Source organism: Dreissena polymorpha, chromosome 1 (genome assembly GCF_020536995.1).
Source record: "Dreissena polymorpha isolate Duluth1 chromosome 1, UMN_Dpol_1.0, whole genome shotgun sequence".
Classification (NCBI taxonomy): Eukaryota; Metazoa; Mollusca; class Bivalvia; order Myida; family Dreissenidae; genus Dreissena; species Dreissena polymorpha.
In genome coordinates this window covers 184,614,612-184,630,048 of record NC_068355.1, presented here as the reverse complement: position 1 = coordinate 184,630,048, position 15,437 = coordinate 184,614,612, and the positions used below count along the sequence as shown (strand labels likewise).

Below are 15,437 nucleotides of genomic sequence, written 5' to 3'. Positions count from 1 at the left end.
ACTATTAAAGGTCATGAAACTCACTGTATAAAAGCAATTTTGATCAAGATTCTATTTTCATTCAAAGGATTCCTTTAGGATTCCATTACAAAAAAAAACAACAACATGTGACTATGATTATCAAAAGCTCTCATGCAGGAAAATTACAAGCAGTGTTAACCCATAACCATATTACAGCATCTTTTAGCTGTTTTTTTTCACACAAGGACTTGTTGGATGACTTGTGGAGACCACTATTTTTTGAAATTCCCTGTTTTTCTCTTGGATGGAGTGTGGTCTCTATGTAACTGATCCCATATAATATCTTTCCACTTGCATACTAACCTAATATATATCTGTTTAATCATTTTATCGAAGCGTTATGGCTTAAGTGATGTTATTGACTAAATTTTGACAAAACTAAAACACCCAAAAAATAAAATTGCTACTTACCAACTGACATCTTGAATTCAGGATAATTATGATCAAGCAATTGAGTGGTGGTTTATTTATAAGAAAAAGATGAAGCCATACTATGACTTAGCTTGTGGAATGTCATATGGCCTTCTTTTTAAGAAAACAACCCATGTGTAATCAAGGGGTACCCTTCAATTAACTAGACAATTACCAATACTGTTAAAACAACAACAAAATGTTGGTTGTTTTTAAAAAGGGAACTGAAATAACAAATACAGGATATGAAAGACAATTAACGAGCAATCACTGATCCTCATGACATTTTTAATACTGTATTATGGATTCGTTTGTTAACATTGCAATATTTACACACTCATAAAAACATATAAATTGTTAACTGCTGCACTAAAACAACAATTAAATTCTTAATTAGGTTTATTTTGAATCTCATCAAACAATATAGGATAATATTTCGGAAGAACGAATGACATTTAACAAATGCATACATTAGTTCTTTTAATTAATATCTAAACTGGGAATATATACTGAATATATGTCTCTGTCTAAACTATTTATTTCTAAAGGGGAAAAATCAGAACACTTAAGTTAGATATGTTTCTAAATAATATGTTAACAGTACATTTTTTTCTTTTTTTACATTTAAAATTATTTTAAAAGACAATAGTGCACTCAGACTTAAAATATCACCTGGGTAATTTCTGATATGTGTACTTTTTGGGATTGTTTACTTATAAGTTCACTGCCAATACTGAGATACTGGAGACTGTTTTTTTCCATTTAAATACTAAAATCAAAGCCAAAATTTACATGTATAGAATATAATTAAGTTGGATTCGGTGACACGATATAATCTTTAATTTCTACCTGGGACATATAATATAGTCCCAGTTTCTACATACAAGCTGGTATGACTACTCGTATACAAGACAAGTTATTACTACACGTAAATGCGATATGACCCGGAAATATATAGACGGGCGGATCGTTTTTGATGTTTATTGCATAGTTACTGACTGTCAGCAAAATTTGATGATGAAAGGGTGTTTTGAATGTTATTCCAGACTAAAACAAATTTTAGCTGACTTAAGATTCTAATCCAAATTTATAATATCTGTATTTTTTGCTCGTACCACATGGCAATCTTTTTCTTCCGACCTCGGGCCTGAATTTATTAACAAACCTGACAACCAATCAAAACGCTTGTTTCATATGCTTATTTTCGGACGCGAGTTTTGACTTAACGATAATTAATAATTCAACTTAAGTAAAAATTTTATTACTTAAGTAATAATTAAATACAATTAACGATGCGAAAGCACTTAAATTAATTTTAAGCAGCGTTAAATGCAATTTAAGTAACTTAACGGTAATTAAAATCAATTTTTGTTGTTCGGGCGCACTTAACGAGTTAAACTAAGTTTTTCTCTGCTTAATTCATTTTTCTCACATAAATAGAAAATAACTCTTCTTAACTACTTAATGCATTTAGTAGCGTTAATTCGAATTAAGTTACTTAAATTGAGTTTAAGTAGTGAAAAACTAAGTTTAAGTTACTTAAACTTAGTTTTTCTCTTTTTTGTGGTTCAGGCGTGCCATATCATGCTATTAAGAACAAGGAACCAATAAAATGCCAGATTAGAAATTCATGTTGTTGAAAACCTTCCCAGCCAGTCAAGAGGCATAATTTGTGATAGATTGTAAAATAATTTGCAACAAGTTCCTATCGTCCACTGTGTTGTTGTTGTTTTCAGCAGAGCACCAGCATTGATATCGAGTTGGCCCAGCAACCGCACTAGTCCCGCCTGCAGGAGCCCCAGTCCAGAACGACCTTTCCCCTCCCTTGACTTCTAAATCCTCCCTCTTGACCGCCTGCCTCAAAAAGTCAGCATCTTTGAACAACTCCGTTCTGCAGGAAATTCTGAGCATGATTCTGTTCTGAACAAACGCAATGCCCACGTCACGTTTTCCATACATAAGCCTGGGTAGTTTTGTTAAGCTAGAGTTCCGCGTGGGCCTGAAAGGGACAAGTGTTACAGACACAAACAGTTATAGCAGTAGTTATGGTAACGCTAACAGTCAGTTGTTGCTGTTGGACATCACAACAAATATCATGAAGAATAAGAAATTCAATAAGTTGTTCCAATCTTTATGGGACATACAGAAATTGAACGGAAGAAAATCAAGGAACAATAAAAGCGTAAGCTTTCCTAGTGGGATACATCTGCTGTTAATAGTTTGAACAACAGTAGGGTTACTGACTGCCCCAGATTGTCCTCTCAGCGGCCTGAATATCATAATAGAACGGACTTTTGGCAATATTTCTGACAAAGAAAGGCAATAATGACTTGGTTGTGAATACCCAGAGCATGATACATCCATGCTGACAAAGAAAGGCGGTAATGACTTGGTTGTGAACACACAGAGCGCGATACATCCATGCTGACACAGTAAGGCAGAAATGACTTGGTTGTGAACACCCAGAGCACAATACATCCGTGCTGATACAGAAAGGCAGTAATGACTTGGCTGTGAACACAGAACACGATACACCCGTGCTGACACAGAAAGGCAGTTATGACTTGGCTGTGAAAACAGAGCACAATACATCCATGCTGAAACAGAATGGCAGTCATGACTATGCTGTGAACACCCAGAGCACGATATATCCTTGCTGACACAGAAAGGCAGTAATGACTATGCTGTGAAAACCCACAGAAAGATACATCCATGCTAACACAGAAAGGCAGTAATGACTATGCAGTGAACACCCAGAGCAAGATATATCCATGCTGACACAGAAAGGCAGTAATGACTATGCTGTGAAAACCCACAGAAAGATACATCCATGCTGACACAGAAAGGCAGTAATGACTTGGTTTTGAACAACCAGAGCAAGATATATCCATGCTGACACAGAAAGGCAGTAATGACTTGGCTGTGAACACAGAACACGATACACCAATGCTGACACAGAAAAGGCAGTAATGACTTGGCAGTGAACACAGAACACGATACACCCATGCTGACACAGAAAGGCAGTAATGACTTTGCTGTGAACACAGAGCACACTACATCCATGCTGACACAGAAAGGCAGTAATGACTTGGCTGTGAGAACAGAACACCATGCATCCATGCTGATACAGAAAGGCAGTAATGACTTGGCTGTGAACACAGAGCACAATACATCCATGCTGACACAGAAAGGCAGTTATGACTTGGTTGTAAACACAGAGCACAATACATCCTTGTTGACACAGAAAGGCAGTAATGACTTGGCTGTGAACACAGAGCACAATACATCCATGCTGACACAGAAAGGCAGTTATGACTTGGTTGTGAACACAGAGCACAATACATCCTTGTTGACACAGAAAGGCAGTTATGACTTTGCTGTGAACTCAGAGCACGATACATTCATGCTGACACAGAAAGGCAGTAATGACTTTGCTGTAAACTCAGAGCACGATACATCCATGCTGACACATAAAGGCAGTAATGACTTGGATGTAAACACCCAGAGCACAATACATCCATGCTGACACAGAAAAGCAGTAATGACTGCTGTGAACACCCAGAGCACAATACATCCATGCTGAAACAGAAAGGCAGTCATGACTATGCAGTGAACACCCAGAGCAAGATATATCCATGCTGACACAGAAAGGAAGTGATGACTATGATGTGAACACCCAGAGCAAGATATATCCATGCTGACACAGAAAGGCAGTAATGATTATGCTGTGAACACCCAGAGCACAATACATCCATGCTGACACAGAAAGGCAGTAATGACTTGGTTGTGAACTCAGAGCACGATACACCCATGCTGAAACAGAAAGGCAGTAATGAATTTGCTGTGAACTCAGAGCACAATACATCCATGCTGAAACAGAAAGGCAGTAATGACTTGGATGTAAACACCCAGAGCACAATACATCCATGATTACACAGGAAGGCAGTTAAGACTTGGTTGTAAACACCCAGAGCACAATACATCCATGCTGACACAGAAAGGCAGTAAAGACTTTGTTGTAAACACTAAGATATCCATACATCCATGGGGTGGGCCACAGACGCAAATTACGCCCACCATTTTGAACAAGGTGCTTAAAGTGAACACGTCTGGTTTTGTTATGAGCACTTAGCACTCCGAGTCCAAAAGGCCTCGCATTGAATTGATGCAAGAGAAGGCTTTAAAAAATAACAGCAGTTTTGTTGTGTGGTCCAGTAGGCCCTTGGACTCGCAACCTGAAGAAAGCAGAACTCAAACTCGTCTCTTAGCAATATCAGCAAGGCCAGCATGTCATCTCAGCTTCTAGAGCTTCAGGTGAGACCTTACAGTGTTAATTATTTTGTTGAAATTGGGGCCAAAATTCAGCCCCATTCTTATCTCAAAAAGTCTATATTTATGATAACTGGCTTAAGTTCTCAATTCATGGTTTCCCAGAAGAAAAAGAATGTTTTGATAGGTTGCAACATTGAGTTAATCAGAACTCAAATTCAGCCTTTGGCAATATTAGCGAGGCCAGCATATCAGCTCAGCTTCTTGAGCTTCAGGTGAGATCATACAGTGTTATTCATTTTGTCGAAATTTGGGTCCAAAATTGAGTCCCATTCCTAATCTTAAACAGTTTATTGTTTCCATAATTACTGGCTAAAGTTCTCAATTCAAGGTTTGACCCCAAACAATGTTTAAATAGGTACAAATTGAGTTTGGTTCCTTATGCAGCTCTATAAGTTGAACCTAAGTGCAATTTATCTTGATACCACTTATTCTCAATTTTTAAATTATGTTTAGCAAAATCTACAACCATTTTCCAAATTTAATTCAAAACACGTTGATTTTTTACGAATTGTCCCAATCCAAAAATGGTTAGAATAAACACTGCACAGAGCAAGCCCCTAGTTATAGCACATTTTAAAGTTTTTTATCAGAATAACTGGCTTAATTATACCCCCACAAACGAAGTTTAGGGGGGTATATAGGAGTGAACTTGTCTGTCGGTCAGTCGGTCTGTCTGTCGGTCCGTATAAAGTGTCCGCTCTCTAATTCAAGTAGTTTTCATCCGATCTTCACCAAACTTGGTTAGAAGTTGTATCTACATGATGTCTAGGCCAAGTTCGAACATGGGCCTTGCCGGGTCAAAAACTAGGTCACGGGGTTACTTAGTGCGTTTTAAACATTCAGCATGTTGTCCGCTCTCTAATTCAAGTAGTTTTCATCCGATCTTCACCAAACTTGGTCAGAAGATGCATCTAGATGATCTTAAGGCCAAGTTCGAACATGGGCCTACGGGTCACTTAGTGCGTTTTTTTAACATTCAGCATGGTGTTCTCTTTCCTATTCAAGAAGTTTTCATCCGATCTTCACCAAACTTGGTCAGACGTTTTATCTAGATGATCTAAAGGCCATGGTTGAACAAGGGCCATGCCAGATCAAAAACTAGGTCACGGGGTCACATAGTGCGTTTTTTAACATTCAGCATGGTGTCCTCTCTCTTATTCAAGTAGTTTTCATCCGATCTTCACCAAACTTGGTCAGAGGTTTTATCTAGATGATCTGAAGGCCAAGTTCGATTATGGGCCATGCCAGATCAAAAAATAGGTCGCAGGGTCACTTAGTACGTTTTACACATTGAGCATGGTGTCCGCTCTCTATTTCAAGTAGTTTAAATCCGATCTTCACCACACTTGGTCAGAAGTTGTAACTAGATGATGTGTAGGTCAAGTTCGAACATGGGCCATGCCGGGTCAAAAACTAGATCACAGGGTCACTTTGTGTGTTTTAAACCTCACCATGTTGTCCGCTCTCTAAGTCAAGTAGTTTTTATCCAATCTTCACCAAAATTGGTCAGAAGTTGTATAAGTCGATGACAAATCGACTTCTTGCACTAATACTACAACTCGCTTAAGAAATTCAGCACGAAGACATCTTGGGTCAGACTACCAAGCCTCCTATCAATATATCCTCCCATGTTGGGTACATCAACACTTCCAACAGCAGAGCCTTGGTGAGTTCGACTTCCATCTCAGCATCAATGTCGCTTAGCAACAATTGGATGATGGGCGTCGACAAATTAGGCCGGATAAGTCGCTCGAACTGAAACGATCTGATCCAACAGGTAGAGCAGGCGTTGAGTGATACATCCGTTAATGTGACTGACCTCGATATGTTGTTCTCGAATAATGTTAACCTTAGGCCTGGAGAGCAGTATGCATTTGACGCCATTCAACAACAGTTATTGTCTGCAGTTCTCGGGTTTGGGGTGGCAACTTTGGCGTAGGGACTCGCTCCATCTCTGTCTATGGCCCAGTCGCAGCAGCAGCAGCAGCAGCAACAAGAACAATAAGTAGTATCTTAGCGGTGTTCTGGGATATGGGGCTTCATGTATGTGCTTAAATTGTCATCCCAGATTAGCCTGTGCAGACTGCTTCTACATTAAGTCCTATTAAAGTGTCATCCCAGATTAGCCTGTGCAGACTGCACATAGATTAAGTCCTTTTAAAGTGTCATCCCAGATTAGCCTGTGCAGACTGCACATACATTAAGTCCTATTAAAGTGTCATCCCAGATTAGCCTGTGCAGACTGCACATACATTAAGTCCTTTTAAATTGTCATCCCAGATTAGCCTGTGCAGACTGCACATACATACAGTCCTATTAAAGTGTCATCCTAGTTTGGCCTGTGCAGACTGCACATACATTAAGTCCTATTAAAGTGTCATCCCAGATTAGCCTGTGCAGACTGCACATACATTAAGTCCTATTAAAGTGTCATCACAGATAAGCCTGTGCAGACTGCACATACATTTATTCGTTTAAAGTGTCATCCCAGATTAGCATGTGCAGACTGCACATAAATGAAGTCCTTTTAAAGTGTCATCCCATATTAGCCTGTGCAGACTGCACATACATTAAGTCCTATTAAAGTGTCATCCCAGATTAGCCTGTGCAGACTGCACATACATTAAGTCCTATTAAAGTGTCATCCCAGATAAGCCTGTGCAGACTGCACATGCATTAAGCCCTATTAAAGTGTCATCCCAGATAAGCCTGTGCAGACTGCACATACATGAAATCCTATTAAAGTGTCATCCCAGATTAGCATGTGCAGATTGCACATACATTAAGCCCTATTAAAGTGTCATCCCAGATTAGCCTGTGCAGAATGCACATACATTAAGCCCTATTTTCCCAGAATGAGGCACATATAGTTCACTTAACATCTGTCCTTTTATGTGCCTGCTTAAGAAAAAGGTCCAAGCATCAAATGGTAAGTAGGTGTTTTTAAAATTAATCAACTTGATAAATAAATAGCAAATAGCAATTGATCAGGTTTAAACATAGAAGGTCAAGTCATAGTTTTGTCTACGTTTCGGCCGAAATTCAGCCCTTGAACGAAGCGTTTATCCTTGCATATAAAATCCGCTGTAAATACTTGTTAAATTTTATTTAATTTTAGCAAAACAATTATTTAAACGACTTCAGCACATTATACAATTATTCCCTTCAATATTTATGTAAGTTCCTGAATTTTTTTTAAGAGCCGGTTCCTACAGGATCCCATGCAGTCATAGATCGGTACCCAGCTGAACAACAGGCTGTTTGGTAAGCTGGGCCCGGATAGGTGCAGCCAGTCTAAAGCTGGGGCTCCAAACTTTCCTGCTAAGTGGGCTGATATTACCTCTTCTACAAGGTACATTGATCCTGTAATTTACCTTGTATAATGTGCAGTGTGTTACTACTCAAAATGTTATTTCAATAGTGTGTGCTTGTTCTACATCGGTAATACTCTATTATTGCTGCTAACTTAAACTTAATTCATTACGTAATTGTAAATATTCAAAATCGTTGCCATTTTGTATTGCCTTGTAACTTGAAAGGGTGCAGGGGGGAGGTCATAGAGGTTGTAGAATTCTCTCCGTCCTTCCATTCTTCCTTATGTCCGTCCAACCCTTTTGGAGTTTCACGTAACTTAATGCAGATTGGTTAGATATGGATGAAAAATTATTGTATCAAGTGTACAGTATATATTAGGTTGTATGTGTTTGAAGTGTTTATTGTATACCTCATTTGTATCAAGAGCCTTCAAACATAATGTATTTCTTATATTATTTAATCAAACAACATTGACTGACCTCAAATATAACTGATGCTATTTCAGAATGCATTAATTATTTGGTTTACAGGGACATATGTCAGTGATGCGCAAAGAGCTGGTTTTCTGTTCACAGAAAAATAACCTAACAACTCCAACTCAGCCACTTCATATCAATAGGTAAGTCCCCTAACCTTTGCAAAACGTACACTGTGGCACCAGATCACTGGGATATTAGTTGTCCGTTTACATTCTGCACAGTATGCAACCACAGCAGATTTGCTCATTTCCCTCACAGGTACCCAATAGAACAAGAATGGGATTAATTTTTTGATATGCACAGTTCTGTGGTCTGAGCAGAATTCTACCTTGGGACCTTTCGATTCCTAGACCAGCATCCCACCACTTGACTAAGATCCCACATTAATACAGTATTACGCAAAGACATGATATCTGAGCTATTTTCATGTATTTTTAAGTATTGCCAATGTAAAGTGATGAAATATTAGGATATTTATTACACTCCGGGATTAAGAGAAAGTCCCTTTCCCCCATTGCTATGCACCTGGTGAACATATATGTTTCTCTATAACCACCTGTGAAATAAAATTTAATAATATACTGAAATTAACTCAACACATATTCTCTGTTGATATAAAATGATTGCATTGCATGTCTATATTATTTTCAGAAGCTTTCCATCTCAAAAACGTTGTTGCCACAAAATTGGTTCTGTTCAAATCTGTTTATGTTGGCTAAGCAATATGGAAGCTTATGGTTGACAAAGACAATTTCTATAATGCAAAAAATGCTTGACATATTTGCACAATTATCTGTCAAGTTTGACACACAATCTACTTTTTCCAGACAACCCGAATATCAAGGCGTTAAGTTTGTTCTGGATGCAGTTACAGTCACAGCTTTCAAGCCAGCAGCTGTCAATGTATTGAGATTCTCTCCTCTCCATGTTACCTGACCTGCTGCCTGTGAACACCCTGCACATAGAACATTTGTGAGTTTGTGAGACGTGTGTAGGCTTTTTGTAAATACCTACTTTCAGAGACAGTTTAAAGGAACGCTGGTCCATCTAAACGTTTGTCCGCCTGTCAGGTTGTGTGGCATATATAACCTCAAAAAATATTTCTTATATTGTTATGCAACTCTCCAAACATGTTGATCAGCATGTGGACGTGTACTGTTGTGTATTTTATATTAGCTTCCTTTTGCATTAGTGGAATTGGAGATAAAAAACTCTTTTTTTTATTACATGTTCATATTATTTTGCCGTAAATATTTAATAATTAAGGAATATATCTCGGACCACCTATTTATAAATTCAAATCAAAGAAGCTTAGCACCATATGCCAGTTTTGTTCTTTGTTATTGCTTTCCTAAGTAATAAAATCAGAATAATGAACTGAAATTAAATTTACATACCTTCCTTTATTTCAGATCCCAATCGATGTAATTAAACCGGCCAATCAAAAGGACAACCTGGTACAGCACTTGTCATAAGCTTGACGCCATGCATGCCTTTGAAGATCATTTATACATACAATTTAAGCATGATAGTCAATAAGTGCCTGCTTTGGCATCTTAAAAGACTGGCAATCCTGAGCATTTACGATGGAATTCCTCATCTTGAAATATTGGGAAGGAAGGAAAATACCTGTCACTGTTAAGACAAAAATGAGGGAATGACAAAGCACAATAAGACCAGCCAAGTCCTGTGATCAGCCAAGTCCTGTGGCCAGACACGTCTTGTGGCCAGTCCAGTCCTGTGATCAGACAAGTCCTTTGATCAGCCAGGTCTTGTGGCCAGCCAAGTCATGTGATCAGACAAGTCCTGTGATCAGCCAGGTCTTGTGATTAGTCAAGTCCTGTTACAAGCCAAGTCCTGTGACCAGCCAAGTCTTGTGACCAGCCAAGTCTTTAGATCAGCCAAGCCCTGTAATCAGACAAGTCTTTGATTAGTCAAGTCCTGCGGCTAGCGAAGTCTTGTGGTCAGCCAAGTCATGTGATCAGCAAAGTCTTATGATCAGTCAAGTCTTGTGGCCAGCCAAGTCAAGTCATCATCCAAGTCATGCAATCAGCCAAGTTATATGACCATCCAAGTTCTGCTCCCAGCCAAGTCCTGTGATCATCCAAATTTTTGTGATCAGTCAAGTCCAAGCAAAGTTGTATGATCAGCCAGGTCCTGTGACCAGCCAAGTCCTGTTACCAGCCAAGTCCTGTGACCAGCCAAGTCCTGTTACCAGCCAAGTCCTGTGACCAGCGAAGTCAAGTGACCAGTCAAGTTTTAGGATCAGCTTAGTTCTTTGGCCAGCCAAGTCATGTGACCAGCCAAGTGTTTTTACCAGCCATGTCCTATGACCAGCAACTTTGTCTCGTGTGTACAGTCTGATTGTATGGGAAGAAAAATCTTCATTTCATATTGTATGGGTATAATAATACTGACAGTATCTTGATGATTAAGTATTTTGTTATATATTGGTAAATAGACCAATATGATAAGGGGAAACTCAGTAATAGCAGTAATTTAAAGTTTTATTTCAAGAGCTAAATAATGCAAGTACTACTATTTTGTCTGTATTCAGAAACTGACTATATAGCTTTATCCTGATTATCGTAAACAGACAGACAAAAATATGTTACAATTGGTTTTTTTTAAACATTGATTTTAAGCCTTCACAAAGTTGTTTAAATAATGCTGATACCTTGGACAATATTTAACTTATTTATTGTATAAACAAGACATGCTTATTTTTAGTTTTTACCTATAAAATAGCAATATGTGCTAGGTAAAATAATTGATCAGAACGATTCATAATTGTGATGCTTCTATTTTGATCTCTCTGTCATTCTGTCCGTGTACATTTATCATCAGTTTGCTCTTTTTAGGCAGTATTTTATCAAGAATTTCATGTAGTGATGTAATAGTAAAATATCAAATAATAATTTGATTTATTCAAACTATATTAACCTTCTGTTAATTATCAATTTATTTATTGACAACAGATACTTTGTTTAATATTAACAATAGTTAAGCGCGTTATAAAAATTGTGTGAATGTACATGCATAATATTTCGATCATTAATGCACACATTAATGGAAAAACTATTTAAATAAAGTAAAACTTAGAAGTGCATCTTAACTGTAATGGAGTTTGTTTAATTATTTAAAAAGTATGCTTTCATTGTTGAAAATATGATAGTAATTCCTCCACAAGTAATTTTGTTTCAAAGTGAGTATTTTCATGAATAATGATCCTAGATATGGTTGTAGATTGTTCTTGTTGTATCATATACTGACATGCTCATTATTTGTGTTGACATTTGCATTCTAGCTCTAAAAGTACATTATGCTTTAGATATGTGTATGTACACATTTGCGACCAGCTTTTCTAATGTAATAAGTGAATAACGTTACACAGATTTATGTGTCTCTGTATATAAGTTTATTTTGTCATTTGTAAATAGATCAACTGCAAAGCTAATGTTTTTGTTTGTACAGTATTCATAAAATATTGCCATTTCAAACAGATACATTCACTGTTTGAATTCATTTGTACAAAATTGTTTCATATTAAACATCATTTACATATCAGGCAATAGAGAAAAAGAATTGCTTTGGATGAATGAGCACATTAACCTGTATAGTAAATTAAGATATGCAGAATATCAGATTATTAACATAATAATATACTTTAAGGATTAGAAACACCTTGTTGTATGTCAAGCTTTTTAGTTAATATAATTAAGCAACTGCTATCTGGAAATTTGGAAAACAGTGAAGAACGACTCAAGGGAGAGCAACTGTGTTATACTAAATAAAAGTCGTCTCCCTTGTTAGAGTATAATTGTACCTCTCAACGTAACAAGAACATTGAATCTTTTTTTTTAATTATTCGACACTATAAACTATATACTATATTCATTCCATAATCGCTAAAGAAATATGGTTTGCATAATTGTTTATTTCTATGCGTTATACCAAATTCACCAGTATGGCATCAATTAAAATTCATCATATTTTAATTGCCAAAATTGGCCATACAGTGCTAAAAATTTGGTATTTTGACTATTATAAGTGCATGTTCTCATACAATATCACATAGTATATTTTAACACTGAGGCAATATGTGTTAATATATTAAAATTTATTTATTAACTTGTTGTTGCTTGTTAAGGTGTCTAATTTTGAATTATAGCTGTAAATTGATTGTGACTATTTTCCAGTTTTGAATGATTGCTTTTAGTTGATTGTTTACAAGTTTTGTAAAAGCTGTTTTAATGTTGACTGCTCCACATTAAATGTCGTTGACGCACATTCACTGCGGCCAGGTTCCGTAAAACTCCCATCTCATCTGATGTCTTATGATTGGATTCCATACATAGTGGTTGTTTATACTCAGCTTGCTTTGCATTAAACATGTCTGCTTTGTTGTTGAACAATTATACACAGCTTTTTATTAGACAAAATTGTGTAATATTTCAAATTTTTGATATCAATTTTTTATTTCGAACAAAAATATATTTTGTTTATTTGTATGTATATTTAGCTATAATAAAATTGTTTCTATAATATATAAACAACATATTTTTAAGCAATAAACTATATTGGTAAAAGTAGATTTAAGGTTCAAAATCATGTCTTAATTTGTTCGATTATCCCAAATTAACATTTTGCAAAAGCAAAACTTGTTGAATAAAGAAAACTTTATGCAACGTACCACCAGGTCTTTTAACCATTGATTGTGTATCACTAACGATCAGGACTTTATCAGGGATTAATAATTGCCTTTGCATGGCTATAATGTTTGTGTTATTGAATTGAATAATTTCTGTAGTTTGGTGCACATTAATTGTTGTTTTTTTTTAAGACATAGCACATGTCATTTAATATAGTATCATTGTAGTTTTGGTATGTTTAGGGATATAATCATGTTAATGTATGTGATTTGCTGATCCATTTCTTGTTGTTTCACTCCATTTAATGTATATAGCCATGCATAGAGCAGGAATCTTGTTGTACTGTGAAACAAATGTTGTTATAGTAAATAAAAAATGTATGTTAATTGTTTCCTCACTTCTATATAAATTTCCTTTTGGCGATGGCATATTGTGATTTGGTCTGTCTCTCCGTTTTTTCGTTTGTCCCCCGTCATACATTGGTCAGACTCGGATACCTTTCAAACCCTTAATAACTATTCTGACAGATCTTCACTTGGGGATTGTTCTTCATGCAGATATTATGTATGTCGCTCAAAAGACTTGTTATGTTGTTCCCATGATTAATAAGGTAGTGGGAACGAGATAACTTTGTAATGAGAATGAAAAAGCTTACCCGTGAGAATGAGAAAGTAAGTCAATTGAATGACGTACTTAATCATATAGGAACAAGTCACTAATTCATGGGAATGACAAACTTTAAAACGTACACGTTAATCTGTGCACACGTACATTTCACGCCATGATTGGTATTTTCAGTAGACGAAGCCCACTCCTATTGAGAGTAGGTTAAGTGTGTCAGGCAGAACGTTTTATAAAATATGTGATTAATTTTTTTTTATGTACTTGATTCAATGTGGAACTTAGGATTATTTAAGACAAATGTTGACCACTATCTGAAAATGTATTGCGAACAACATTCTCAGGCAAAATGAATGGGAGAAACATGTGTTCGTTCTGAAAATTTGTTTTCGTTCTTAAAGCTAACATCTAGTACACATTTATATGAATTTTTATTTTTCTTATCAAACATTTTTACATGTCATATCTTCCAAGTCAGGGGATTATAGTGATTTGGTCTTGTCTGTCATTCTGTTGAAATGTAAAGTATAATTGTGAAATGATGAAATGGCACACATATATATTCAACAGAATACAAACTTATATCAAACATGTATAAATTATGTTGTTTTAATAAGTTAAATTATATTTAAGTCCAAGGTCGTTAAATGGTTAAACAATATGAATCACTGTATTTACGTTGGTCAAAAAGAGATGTACATTATACACCATAAGAATTTCTTAATCTCCAAACAATCGAAAACAATGTTTTGTGAAAAGAATGCTGACCATTTGATAGCAAAATATTGGAAAATCGCGTGACCAGTAACTGTAAGTATATGGCTACAAAGTACAAACCGGCATAAATGTTTCGTAACAGGCTAGAGCGAACATGAGAGACGTAGTCGCATCTGTTTTAAAATAATTTGTTAGAAAAAGTTAGTGAGGCGTGATCGACGACATGAAGACCTTCTGACCACGACTACAAACGTACTCTTAAATGCGTATTCACATGTGAACAATATTACTGTTGTTGTTGCACTACTTCTTATCTAACAAGCAACCAAAATATTATTACAAAATTACTCTAAAGAACACTAAAATGCATGCATTTGTATATTACCATACGTTGTTTTTTTTCACTTGAAATACGCATAATTGTCGCATGAAATGTGTGATATCATTGTCAAACCACACATTAGTGTCCTCACATGCCATATTATGAGTATATTTCTTCACTATCAAAATTTAAATCGTATGTTAGTATTTGATTTAAATGCAGTTTTCTTTGACACATTTAAACCACACTTAGTTTAAACATATTTATTTTAGCTCGATTGCATAGAAAGCCTTAGGCTTATTTGAAACGCTCTCGAGTCCGTTTCCTGGGACTAGAACCAGTACTTGGTGTCTATGGGGGAAATCTAAAGAACGCTCCCGCAGTGGGGATCGAACCCATGACCTCCCGATCGCCAGGCGGACACCATGTCCACTACACCACAGCGACCTTAAACCACACTTGCATAGCCGCGTCATGCTAAAATGGGTCTTATGCGTTTCGTTCAGGGTATCGTAAACCCAACATGTGCGTTTTTCGCAGTCTGGTCAGAGGCGATGCTATTGGCTA

At 36.5% G+C, this 15,437-nt stretch overlaps 1 long non-coding RNA gene across 5 annotated transcripts; it reads left to right on the top strand.

Annotated features, from left to right (window-relative positions):
- The first annotated feature begins 2,039 nt into the window (after positions 1 to 2,039).
- On the top strand, positions 2,040 to 13,596 carry LOC127864243 (uncharacterized). Of its 5 annotated transcripts, none has more exons than XR_008041625.1 (5): positions 2,040 to 4,746; positions 6,341 to 8,116; positions 8,610 to 8,698; positions 9,386 to 9,530; positions 9,971 to 13,596. It is a non-coding gene; the product is annotated as an uncharacterized LOC127864243 (long non-coding RNA). The 5 variants fall into 5 exon arrangements; XR_008041624.1 differs by having other exon boundaries at positions 6,333 to 8,116; XR_008041627.1 differs by having other exon boundaries at positions 2,040 to 6,541; positions 6,672 to 8,116.
- Positions 13,597 to 15,437: the final 1,841 nt, after the last annotated feature.